The 13,041-nt window shown below is 36.5% G+C and overlaps 1 protein-coding gene across 4 annotated transcripts in view; it reads left to right on the forward strand.

Moving 5' to 3' along the window:
* The window catches only part of LOC140148301 (galactosylceramide sulfotransferase-like), a 31,992-nt gene that overhangs the window by 14,353 nt on the left and 4,598 nt on the right, over positions 1-13,041 (forward strand). The window contains exons 1-2 of one of the 4 annotated variants that reach the window (XR_011858467.1): positions 10,217-10,337; positions 10,895-10,995. The gene's annotated coding sequence lies outside the window, so the exon portion shown is untranslated. The other 3 variants (XR_011858469.1, XR_011858466.1, XR_011858468.1) reach the window with 3 other exon arrangements.

Raw genomic sequence — 13,041 nt, forward strand, 5'->3', positions numbered from 1 at the left:
TGACCTTCTACATAGCGGGTGATCTTCCTATACATTTGAATGCAAAGGCGGAACAAAACGAGAATATTGTACAGCAAAATTGCCTATTTTGTTCAACTTTGTGATATTGTAAACGTTTCCGTCGTTGAATATTTTTTTCCGTCGTCAAATACTTTCAAAATGATGTTTTTGATAACATATTACATATTCGGATCACATGTGTAATAACTTTGCAATAGTCAATACTCAAATATGATGATTAGAGTCATGCGGTGTGACCAGCAAGTTTTAAAAAAAAAACGACTGATAAAGAAGAATAAACAGATGCGCCGCGAGACTATATTTACACGGAACAAAACGCTATTGTTCTATGATATTTTTCGCTGGGTACAAAATATATCTAAAACCATGCTAAATCTTATTTACTGTCCAAAGTGTCATATTTTAATAACTCTTTATTTCAAAAGTTACACCAATCTTACAGTCAATCCGATTGTTTGATAACAAACAAACATTCTTGCTTTATTTCACGCGGTATTTCATAGCCAAAATTAGTGGCAAATCATAGCTAATCATACTGATATCCACAATCTTTCGTCACTGCTGCAGCCATACATGGCTGTCGCTGTCGCACTAATTTTTCAGATTCACTTTCAAATATACATTTTCCTGGATATCCTACATACAAATTCTGGACCCCATTCGCCAAAAAATCAAGTTTTTCACAATTCTTTTATTCTTTCCGGACCACAGCATATATTCAAATCAATAAATACTCCACTTTCACACATCGTAATAACGGGACGTCCCCGTGGGGAAGTGGTTAAGGCCATGGACTTCTAATCCATTTATGAATTTTTGCTCAAGTTCGAAACTTCCCACCACTTTTTTTTAATGTTTTATTAACCCATTTATTGTCGTAAATCAAGAATAACACCATTTCTAACATCCATTGCTATTGTGATATTTTTTTTTCAACATGTTTGATTTTTTATTCATATTTAGGTCTAGGCCTGGGCCTACTTTCACCATCCAGATGCTATCACCATGCCTGACTATCATGACATCTTCGTCATTTAAAACACATTTATCAGTGGCTCTGTTCACCGCTCAGACTGAAATTATATTTGATATAAATATTATAAATTAAAATCACAAACCGCGAAAGATCGCCAACAACTGCCGCTGAATATTGATATCCAACTAGATTTCCCCACAGGGCTATAAAGAACCACAAACCGCGAAATATGGATATCCAACAAATTAAGACCACAAACCGCGAAAATTCAACTAGGTTGCCCCGAAGGGCTACAAAGAACCACAAACCGCGAAATTCAGATAGCCAAGTAGATTGCCCCGCAGGGCTACAAAGAACCACAAACATTAAAACACGATTATCGGGGGCATTTAGACGCTTCCGTAGTATAGGCTTAAATATATGCGCATTTACCAGTTCCGACATGAAGTAGGCCTAAATCGGGTTTACTCTCTGTGTATCCTCTGTCATTGCATGTCAACATTGGGTGTGTGTTGTTCATATTTACATTTTCTTTACATATTTACGTAGCCTTGAATAATTAAAGTATATTAAAATGTTTATTGATCATTGTGTACGCCTCTGAACATTACAGTCACGCGTGACGAGCGAGTTTGAAAAATAAACGACTGATAAAGTTTTGTTTAATTATTTATTGTCATGAATCAAGAATAGCAACTTCAAACATCCATTTTCGTTTTATTCGTTTTATGGTGCACTTCGTAACCTGATGACTTTCAAAGCTTGAAGAAACATGGCTACATTCATAAAAAGAAAAGAAATCTACCAAAAAACGTTGACAACGTAAAGAAATCAGCAAATTTAAAAAACCCACCTCGGCTCACTTTTTGAAACTTGGTCCCATTTTGAACACCAACAGCAAATCAGTGTTTTTATTTTATTTCAACAGAATACAGCGTTTCCAACAAGATTACAAGCCTACTTGTTATTCGTTTAATTCAATCATTAATCATGATATTATAAAACAAAACACAAAAAGATATTGACTTATCATGCAAGAACAAACCTTTCAGGTCGTTCCAGAAAGCTTACAAATTAATATCGCATCTGCACATTAAAGATACATAACACTTCTGGAAATGTTTTAAATTAATATAAATATGATAAAGTTTAAATCAGTACCTTTAACAAATGGGACCAAGTTTCAAAAAGTGAGCCGAGGTGGGTTTTTTTAAACTTGCTGATTTCTTTACGTTGTCAACGTTTTTTTGGTAGATATTTATCTACAGAGTTCCTATCCTTCTGTACAGTGGTCAATGCATGAGGATTTATGTCACGCTTGTTGGTCTTGGTATGTCGTGCCCATGAGTCACGTGCGTATTTATAAATATAACCGAAGTACACTGCTTATTGTGAGAGATGCTAATTATATCCTGGTGTATTTTGTGATACTGATGGATGTAAATTCATGAAACTGTGGAGAAGAATAACGTTTTTTGTCGTGATATAACTATAATATCCCGTCCAGAACCTATTTGGCTACCCAAATTTCACAGACGTTTGATTCAGACTGACGCTTTAATATTAAGATACGTGTATTATAGCCATTGTGCCTTGGTATGTGTGTTTACAACAATAAGATTCCGTGCGTTTCTGTTTCGGACGTAATATTTTTTCTGCAACCATAATTCCGGGACGCAAAATTTTTATAACCCATAGGAACACATAGTAAAGGTTTAGGGTTATGGTTAGGGTAAGTGTTAGGGTTAGGGTAAGGGTTAGGAGTTAATAAAATTTTGCGTCCCGTTATGGTTGCAGAAAAAAATTACGCGTGCCGGACTTGCTATCTGTCGCATAGATTGATTAAATCTCGCTTATTTAGTATCGTGTTCATTACATGCAGACGTATTAACACTGTCTATATAAGGGGTGGTGCAATAATTATGTGTACCCCGAGGTGGTGAATTATAGGGGGCAAAGATTTTTGGCAGGCCAAAAGGGGGGGGGCAAGCATTTTTGGCAGGTCGAAAGGGGGTCAAGCGATTTTGGCAAGTCAAAAGGGGGGGCAGCAACCGATTTTTGGCTCAGATATTTTCATATAGGGTATAATCTTCTTCCACGGTAAACCAAACAGCTTCCGTGGTAAACCTTATAGCGCCATCACTTTATGAAAGTACGTTATTAGTAGGCGTGAGTTAAAAGCTATCTGGGCTAGAACTATTGCGACTGTAGGGGTGAACTTGCCTACAGGTAAAAAAAAATACTCGTGGCGGTTATATTACACGTCTAGTTTAGGGCAACGGAGCGGGGGGGAAAGGAGGGTAGACCTAGGCCTACTCCCGGGACCTACTACGGGGATGTGCGACAGATCCGGGGTGCATTTTGGTTTATTGATGGCCCTCAATTTCATGAAAATTTGGTTTAAGAAAGATTGTTTTTATCTTTTTTTTTTTTTAATTAATTTGTTTCCCAAATTTTTATCGGAAAGTGTGCCATTTTTTTTTATTGTTACCATGATGGCGTGCGATAATAAATAGGCCTAGCTATTAATATAATTTTTAAATGCAATTTTATTATTTTGTTATTAATTGAAAATCTAAAATAGGCCTAGTATAAAATCGTATATGATGCCTTAAATTAAAGTTTAAAACGTTCTTCCAATATTAATAACTATTATTAAATAATTCCTAACATCTCGTACAACACGCCCCCGCGAACACCCCCCCCCCCCCCCCCACACACACCCCACACCCCTACACCAACAACCACATGCCAAGTCTAGGCGAAAGTCTACCTTGCACATCGTGCACGCGCGCGTGCACCATCCAGCATTGTCCCGCTAAAATACACTACCAGGTACCCTATTACGAGCAATGGAATAGCCCGTCAATCATGCACAGTGGTTGCTCCTGGAAGGAAGATTATACCCGATGTGACGCGGTTGCTCATGGAAGACAAGAAGGATTATACCCCTTTTCGATATTTTGGGCACCGTTTCTATATTATGCCCTAAAAAGGTGTAGGAAAACGTTAGGAACACGTTCAAATATGCAAAATTTCCTGCTCGCTGCGCTCGCATTATATGGTAAGACAATTTAAGGTTCTAAATTCAGGTTCCCAAAACTCTTGCATTGGTAAGGGGGGGGGGCAAAGATTTTTTGGCACATCAAATGGGGGGCAAAGGGGTTTTTGGCACGGCCACGGCCAGAGGGGGGGGGGGCAAGCGAATTTTGGCAGACCATTTTGAGAATTCACCACCCGGGGGTACACATAATTATTGCACCACCCCTAATGTAAACGTAAGGCAAGAGTGCCCAATATGTAAGTGGACCTCTATTTTTGATCTTGACTCGGACTAAATTTTTATTCAACCTTTTTGGCGGCCGGCTTTGTTATGTATTTATGAAAAATTTCTAATGAAAGTTTGGAAACATTTTGTATACCAAATGAATTTTTACGTAACTTATCCTATATTCAACAACAATAAAATACTTTTGCAAGACCATCAATTTTTACTTGTTTTGTTATTTTTGGAACATCCTGTACTTTGCTGTGAGATCATGGATTGTAATTACTGATATGATGTACCCATTCTGCTGTTTCGAATGAGTATAAAGAGTATTCACTTGTGGTACCACGGTAATAGGCCTACCTGTCATAGGGCCTGCACTTTGGCTCGACATTTGAAAGGGGCGTGAATTCATTTTTGGATACGCCCCTATTATAATTAGGTAATACTCGACTCACACACATTCCCTATATGTATATACATGTACCACATGTAGTAAATCTGCCTGCTTTATCTGTATTGTGCCGTTATTAAGCAAACACGGTAGTTAAACACGATTTCATCAAACATTATAACAATAGCTCTTTTACAGTGTGCAATCATCCGGGAAATAATTGGGCAATAATAGAGGATGTGCGTGAAATTATTGATTGGCTCCATACAAAGGAATTGAACCGGTGTCCTTCACCGTAATCATGGCGCAATGCAGTGCATTCAATCAAACGTTGTCGTCAACCTATTTGATCGTATAGTGCATTTGTTATGTGTGTGAGACGAGCTGTCGCGGTAGATTGCAATAGCTTGTAATCATGCTTTTGTTGAATGAATTTGAGTACTCCGCCATATTTACGGTATGATACGTCATAATCTAGGTGATTATTTGCATTGGATGTCTTGAATACGCTGGCGAGGTTGTGTAATAATCGGATTAATGCTATAACAGTAGGTGAATACAAGTTTTGAATATATCGCGTTGCAAAGCCCCATTCAGTGATCCCAGCGAAAGTGAAAAAAAAATCAAATTGTTACTTTTATAAAAAAAATTAATGAAAACAATTGGCAAAAAAACCAAGAAAACGGCAGTATTGACGAAGTTGAAGCCCCGTTCAAATACATGTAGCTAATTTATATAATACTGTCAGTATATAAATTACAGATTCACGTAAATGCATTATTTTTGTCTTAAATAGGCCTACACGGCTTAGGGCTGAACCACTAGCAAGTTGATGTTTTATGACCTTTGACATTCTTTTGTGGCGAGTGACATGATCAGTTCAATTCACGCCGAGTGTCCTTGACAGGTTTAACTCTGCTTCAGTGGTCATGAAAGAATTCAAAAGATAACCTCTGCCCCAACAATCCCAAGCAATTGCCTGAAACTGCTCTTCGGATGATGTATCATAAGAACTCAGTCGTCAAATGATGATAGTCATATAATGACAAAAAGATTATTACTGACTATATCATTGAAGACTGAGTTCCGCAGTCTTGTACAAAATCTGAATTTTGATGATTTTTACGATCGTCCGGATGAAAAAAAATCACTGAATGGGCTGTTAGTTTCCTCTTCTCCTTACACTGGCAATATGAATCAAAGAAAAATAAAGAAAAAAATAAATAAAACAAGAAAAAAAAAAAAGACAAAGAAAAGAAACAATAAAAGAAAAACAAATATGAAAAGTTCGAACAATATTTGGTTTATAAAATTAATGTGACCGTGATGAGGCTCGAACTCACCACCTTCCGATTTAAAGTTCGAAGCGCTAGTGTACCAAATTATGATGCCTTACCAAGTGAGCTGTGCTCCTGAGATACGAAATAAAAATAAAATAATACACTGTATACCTGCTTGTGTCGGTAGTTGATTTACTCAAATTCCATAATGGTACAGTGCAACAGAGCAAAAATTCCCAAAATTTAAAAGCTATATAATTTATGACCACTATACACTACACATAAAAATACTAATACAAGGGAATTTCAACGTAAGAATCCAAACAATTAAGTACCAACATGCACAGCATTGTCGTTATATCACATTTGGTTTTTTAACAAAATGTTATCAAACCTCTACTGTGATTGGCAGCTGCACAAGGCATCTCTTTGATAGTTGATAATGGCCATCCATTCAGCAAGTGGCTACTAACTGACCTTGACAGGCTTGAATGAGCACTGTCATCTGCTACAAAACCATCACACTCTAGGACCTGGTCACTCCATAATGCTACAGGGAGCACAGTACTTTGACAATGGAGTGAAAGACTATTATTATTGATTAGGCGCGGATTTTAAAAGTACAGCTCCTATGCGTGTATAGTAAAAATCATGTAACTCAAGTACTAAATGCATTATGCAAAATGCGCTCTGACCAATTTATAAAGCATTTCATTAGCTTTAATTTGACATATTGTTTGACATATTTGGAATTATGGTAAATCATTAAATAAAATATTTATTAATTAATCAATTATGTCAATTAATTAAAAATTTAATGCAAATATGCATATTTCTCTGACAGAATTGTAGGATTTGACAAGAGCCATCTTTCTTGTAAGTTTGATTCTTATAACATACCGGTATCGTATTGCGTCCCGTTATAGTTGCAGAAAAAAATACGCGTGCAGGACACACACACACACACACACACACCCACACCCCCCCACCCCCAGAGGATCGTACCGTTTTACAATCGTATAACATTCATTGGCGCTAGTAGTAGTAAATTCCAATTTTCTTTGCTTTACCTCACTTGTTCTGCTCAAAATTAAAAGGGGACATATCTGGCAGTAAAAGCTTACATTTTATGTTTAACTATTTGCTTAAACAGCACAAAACAGATAAATCAGACAAATTTACTATACACAGGCCTATACATGTATGGTATGCCAAGGACTGTTTAAGAATATAACATTAGATTTATGATATTTACTTCGAGGACTGTTATATATCAAAAATGTGAAAAATATCAAATTTTAATAATTTGTCATAAAATTTGTATTATATCGTGAATTTCAAACAATGAAATTTATTTGATATCAGAAAGACATTTTGCGTATTCAGAATGCAATTCGATAGGTCTGAGGTGCTCTCGTGTCCCACAAAAATACTCTCGAAATGCTCAAAACGCTCATTCCAGATCCCTTAATTTGGTTAATTTTCTTTGTCTTTTTTTTCTTCTTTTCTTGTTTTATTTATTTTTTCCTTTATTTTTCTTTGATTTATATTGCCAGGGTAAGGAGAGGAGGGAACTAAAGGCCCATTCAGTGATTTTTGGATTTTTTTTCATCCCGGCGATCGTAAAAATCATCAAAACTCAGATTTTGAATACTAGACTGCGGAACTCAGTCTTCAATGATAGTCAGTAATTTTTATATTTTGGACATTATTATGACTATCATTTAAGGACTGAGTTCTTATGATCCGAGGAGCAGTTTCAGACAATTGCTTGGGATTATTGGGGCAGAGGTTATCTTTTGAATTCTTTCATGACCACTGAAGCATAGTCAAACCTGTCAAGGACACTCGGCGTGAATTGAAAGACCATGTCACTCGCCACAAAAGAATGTCAAAGGTCATAAAACACCACTTTGGTGTCTTCTGCTATCTAAAGGCCTATGGCTGATTTTGTACCTTTCGTCATTGTCATAGATGTGCTAACATAGCTTTCTAGTGCAGTGGTTCAGCCGAAAACCGTGTGTCTAAGACAAAAAATAATGCATTTACGTGAGTCTGTAATTTATATACCGGTACTGACAGTATATAAATTAGCTACATGTATTTGAATGGGGCTTCAACTTCGTCAATACTGTCGTTTTCCTGTTTTGTTTTTTGCCATTTGTTTTCATTAAAAAAATTTATAAACGTAACAATTTGATTTTTTTTTCACTTTTCGCTGGGATCACTGAATGGGACTTTATAGCGCGGATTATTCAAAACTTGTTTTTACCTACTGCTATATAGTATTAATCCGATTATTACATAACTTTGCCAGCGTATTCAAGACATAGGTTATGTAGGGATAAACTGTACATGGGTATAGAGGCCCTGCATGCTTTTATCGATTGGCTCCAAACAAAGGATTTGAACCGGTGTCCTTCACCGTAATCACGGCGCAGTAGCCTACAGTCCATTCAATCAAATGTTGTCAGTGTGCGAGACGAACGATGTATAAATCTGGAGGTCACATTATCACTTATCATGCTTATTGTAAAAAGTTTGTCCAATGCATATACTGTGTGTATTGTTCCCGGGTATTGTCAATGCAGTCAAGCAAACAGGTATTATATTTTGAAAAGGCCGCTATAGTATATTCACAGGGGTGTCTTGAATGGCCAATCATATGGGACATAATCAAATTGCAGTGACTGCTTCCTTTGTTACCACATGTCAGTCATCTTGTGATTATTGGACCATGTAAACCTGCAAAAAACGAGCCAAAGTGCAGGCCCTTTGTGTGCGGGTTTTTTTGTCAAACAAAATCGCACAAGATGGCGATTGAAATCCTTCGCACAAGATCATTCATCGCCCTGATTCATCGCAAACCGCATAAGAAAACGCCCCACAGTGTCATCGACCCTATATCTTCATGGCAGGAATCGCCATGGTAGGTTAAATCCACAGCCACGATTAGCCATTTGGTTCAAACCTTTAAAGCTCTTTTAAACTAATAATTAGTCGAGGGACATAACTAAGGCTACTCACAATAGCCGGGTAATCGATCTTGGTTGTGCGTGATTAAGCTTGTATACCCCATTGAGGTCAATGGTCATCGACTTTTATACTCCTACAGTGAGTGCAGCTGTACTACACGCTGCACGCTGTAGTCCATAACAGGACCAACGCAATATAAAATGGACAAATTTTGAGTTCAAAGCGCACGGCCAATTTTCAAAGCGCATTCTAGCGACTATCATATCTGTTCAACACGTATTTCCAAGTTTATGAGACCAAATCTGGTTTCTTGAGAAAAAAATCATGACGGGAGATATTCATCATTTTCTAACCCGGTATCAGAAGATTTTCGTCTGATATCAAAATCGTGCATAGCAATTCACGTGTATCGATCCCGTGTATTCATTTTAGTGTCCCTTCTGCACCAAATAATTATTAGCCAGGCGGTGTCGGTGTGCGCCCTCTTTATTCTTATTACCGATCGCTGCTATTTAAAAATGAAAATTCCTGCTTTTAATTGGCAGCACCATAAAATAATTGTCTGTGCGGTTTTGAAGAAATCGAAAACCGCACAAGATGGAGACACCCAGTGGGAACAAAACGCCCTCTCTATTATTACTGAAACTTGTCAATTAAAAGACTATCTCTATTTATAATTTGGCCACATTGTAAGAAAGGAGTTATTATGGTTTATGAGATCAAAGAAAAAGTGAAATTCTTCAAGTTTAACAAAACAAAACTGAAAACCAAATCGCGAGTGATAATATACCCCATATTAGCCAGGCATATTAGCGAACATATTTTATTAGACTCAAATAAGAGTATTAATTATGTTCAATTAACTTAAAAGTTTTGACCCTCCTGGGGTGGGGGACTGAAAACAATGACCACACATTTTCCTGGGAAAATTAAGTTTATATGCTTTTCTATGGGGTTGATCCATGATTTAATAATAATAACAGGAGCTATTTTATTGATTATTGTTTCGAGTAGTTTAGTACTTATATTATCAACGCCACTACTGTTGCCAGCCTTAAGTTTTTTAGTAATATTAATTTGTGAAAATATTATCGATTAGCGAGATTGTGGTACCGTTCTGGGTTGTGTAAACTCAGGTGCCTCGATCAATACAGGGAAAAAAATGAATAGGCGTAGGCCTACATTAGATTGACGAATGTATTGACCTGATGGCTTTGGTCAAATTTTAAGAGATCAATATGAAAATCGCTAAAACTTTTTTTTCTTTCAGTTTGAAATAGTGTTCAGGGATGATTCTACATGTAGGTCAGAAATGAACTGATGGTAACTTCGACATAGTCTGGTTTATAAACAACGCCAACGAATTAATACATAGCAAGATATATGGGTTGTCTAAAAGCCCTGGCTGCCCTTTACACATTGGTATGTATATTTAATTTAGTGATGAGAGCGGTGGAAATTCAACCCCTTGTTTAAAGGGGCACTGACTTCGTGATCCTCAGCTAGCCTCACCGCCTTACTCCACACAAGAACTGTCTTTAAAAGAAAACACGACACGGATGAAGATCATTTCATAATTTTGCATTTATAAGCGCCTGGAATGTTTGTAATAGGTTTTGTGTGTGGAATAATTAACCGGGTGGGAAATACCGCTATTTATTGGTAAGTACGACCAAGGACATACCAGGAAATACTGTGAAATTCAAAATTCTTGAGTATTCAAATACTCAAGAATTTTCACGTTGAAATAGAGAAAAAAATACAGTCATAAAAGTGCAATCTTTTTAATTGAATGTGGCTATTTTTTTTCAAACCTGGCATACACATGTCAGAACTAATGTTTAAGTGGAAGTGCTTATAGAACAACAGAGCAATTTTTAATTAATTTGTGCTCGTGAACAACGAAATGTTTTATCTCATCATTTTAAAATAACCGGTACATTGACTGTGTTATCCCCCCCCCCTCTCTTTCTTTTCAGAAATCTGCATTTGTGGGCGTAGTGTTTACGGTATTCTTATTATATTCCATCTTTGCTGCCTTTCTCCCGCCTGATCCAAACCTTATACAGCATCGCTGGCCGTAAGTATATTTATCACGTAGTTTTGAACAACTGATTTTGAACTTATGTATTTGTGTCTTTATTTTAAAAACAAAAATGTCAAATAACGATCAAGAAAAAATCACGCAGAGATCATTTCCAGTGAAAATAAAAAGGTGTTAAATAAATTGTGATGACTAATTTGTGCTGTTTGTGGTAGAAAAACTGGATTAAATATGTTGGCCCAAGATCCGATCCCTGAGGTACCGCAGTCCGATCACATGTACCTGTAAATGTACCCGGACGTACTCTTTGTTGAGGTTTCCGTTAGTTATGCTTTCTGCTCACCTTGTTCAATTAGCCTTCAATTAAAGTTGCGAAGTTAAATTGAACTTTTGAATTAAAATTTTAAACACTTTGACATAAAGCAATATTGTTAAATTTGCTGGAGGACGCCCTCAATTTGTTTCAAAATTGGATTTTTACACAATTTTAATGTACAGTGTATCCCAGAAAAAAATTCCCAGGTGAATTAATTTGGATTGTGATAAAAGTCCAGCATTAGGCATTGGAATCAAAAACTTTAAAAAAATAGCGAGTAGTGCATTCTTTTTTTGCATAATACGCACATTTTATTTGATTCGCTTGACTGGTTGCGAAGAAATGAGTGATTACACATTAAATGCGCGAGACCATTCCAAGTTTGATAATCAAGTGATCATAATTAGGCTATAATCATGATAATCAAAACTATGACATTTTGTACCAAAAAATAAAAATCTACTTCAATAAAAAATGCAACAATTAATTGACATTTAGCATAAGCCACTTGACTTCCAACAAACAAACAATGATGGTTCCTTTTGAAATTAAATAAGTAAAGCCAGACAATATTTAATAATGATAATAATAATAATAATAATAATAATAATAATAATAATAATAATAATAATAATAATAATAATAATAATAATAATAATAAAAAATCCGCTTATATAGCGCTTTCAGTCCGAAGACCTCTGTAGGCAACAACAAAATATCTTAAACTACTGTACAACAAAATACAAAGCACCAACATAATTAAGCATACGCATCAAAATCAATAACAAATTGCACAAAGGTACTAAAAAGTCTACAAACTTACAAAAAACACATAAATAGTTAGGTGAAAAAAGTTCAATTTGGTGACCACTCTCTGGCTAGTAAGGTTTGACGATTGATTCGACTTCTATGGACCATTTAGAAAAAATTAGCCACTATGTCCCTCGCGAAAATCCCGGCATTTTTCGCTAGAGGCCAAAATCCAAAATGGCCGCCGCCACCATTTTGAAAATTTAAGTTTTGAACCAGAGCACCTATAATCATGCACAAAGACACTTTTTCGGATATGTCGAGTACAAGGATTCCGATTCTGACATTAGTTTGACATTATGGCATCATTTTCACCCAGAAATCTAAGATGGTGGCCGGCACCATCTTGAAAAATTTAGTTTTGAACAAGAGGACCTAAAATCGTGTACAAAGACACTTTTTTGGATAAGTCGACCACAAGGATTTCAAATTTGACATTACTTTGACATTACGAACTCATATTTACCCAGAAATCCAAGATGGTGGCCGCCGGCGCCATCTTGAAAAAAATAAGTTTTGAACCAGATTACCTAAAATCGTGTACAAAGACACTTTTTCCGGTAAGTCGACCCCAAGAAATCCGAATCTGACATTAATTTGACGTTACAACATAATTTTTGCCCAGAAATCCAAGATGGCCCCATTTGGTAGAGCGTAAATGTGATTTTTGAATGAGAGCAGAAGCATAAGTGTGTCATTTCCGCCTTATCTGGGGTTCATGTCTCTTATATGGGGTTTAAACTGCCTTGTCTTGGGTTTACATCCCTTATCTAGGGATAAGGCGCCTTATCTGTGGTTTAGACGGCCTTATCCTGGGTTTACGTTCCTTACCTGTGGCTAAGATGCCTTAACCTTAGCATATCGCAGTCTAAACCCAGATAAGGCATATAAACCCCAGATAATGCGCCGTAACCCCAGATAAGCGACGTAGACCCCAGATAAAGCAGTCTAAACCC

The sequence above is a fragment of the Amphiura filiformis genome, chromosome 3, assembly GCF_039555335.1.
Source record: "Amphiura filiformis chromosome 3, Afil_fr2py, whole genome shotgun sequence".
NCBI lineage: Eukaryota > Metazoa > Echinodermata > Ophiuroidea > Amphilepidida > Amphiuridae > Amphiura > Amphiura filiformis.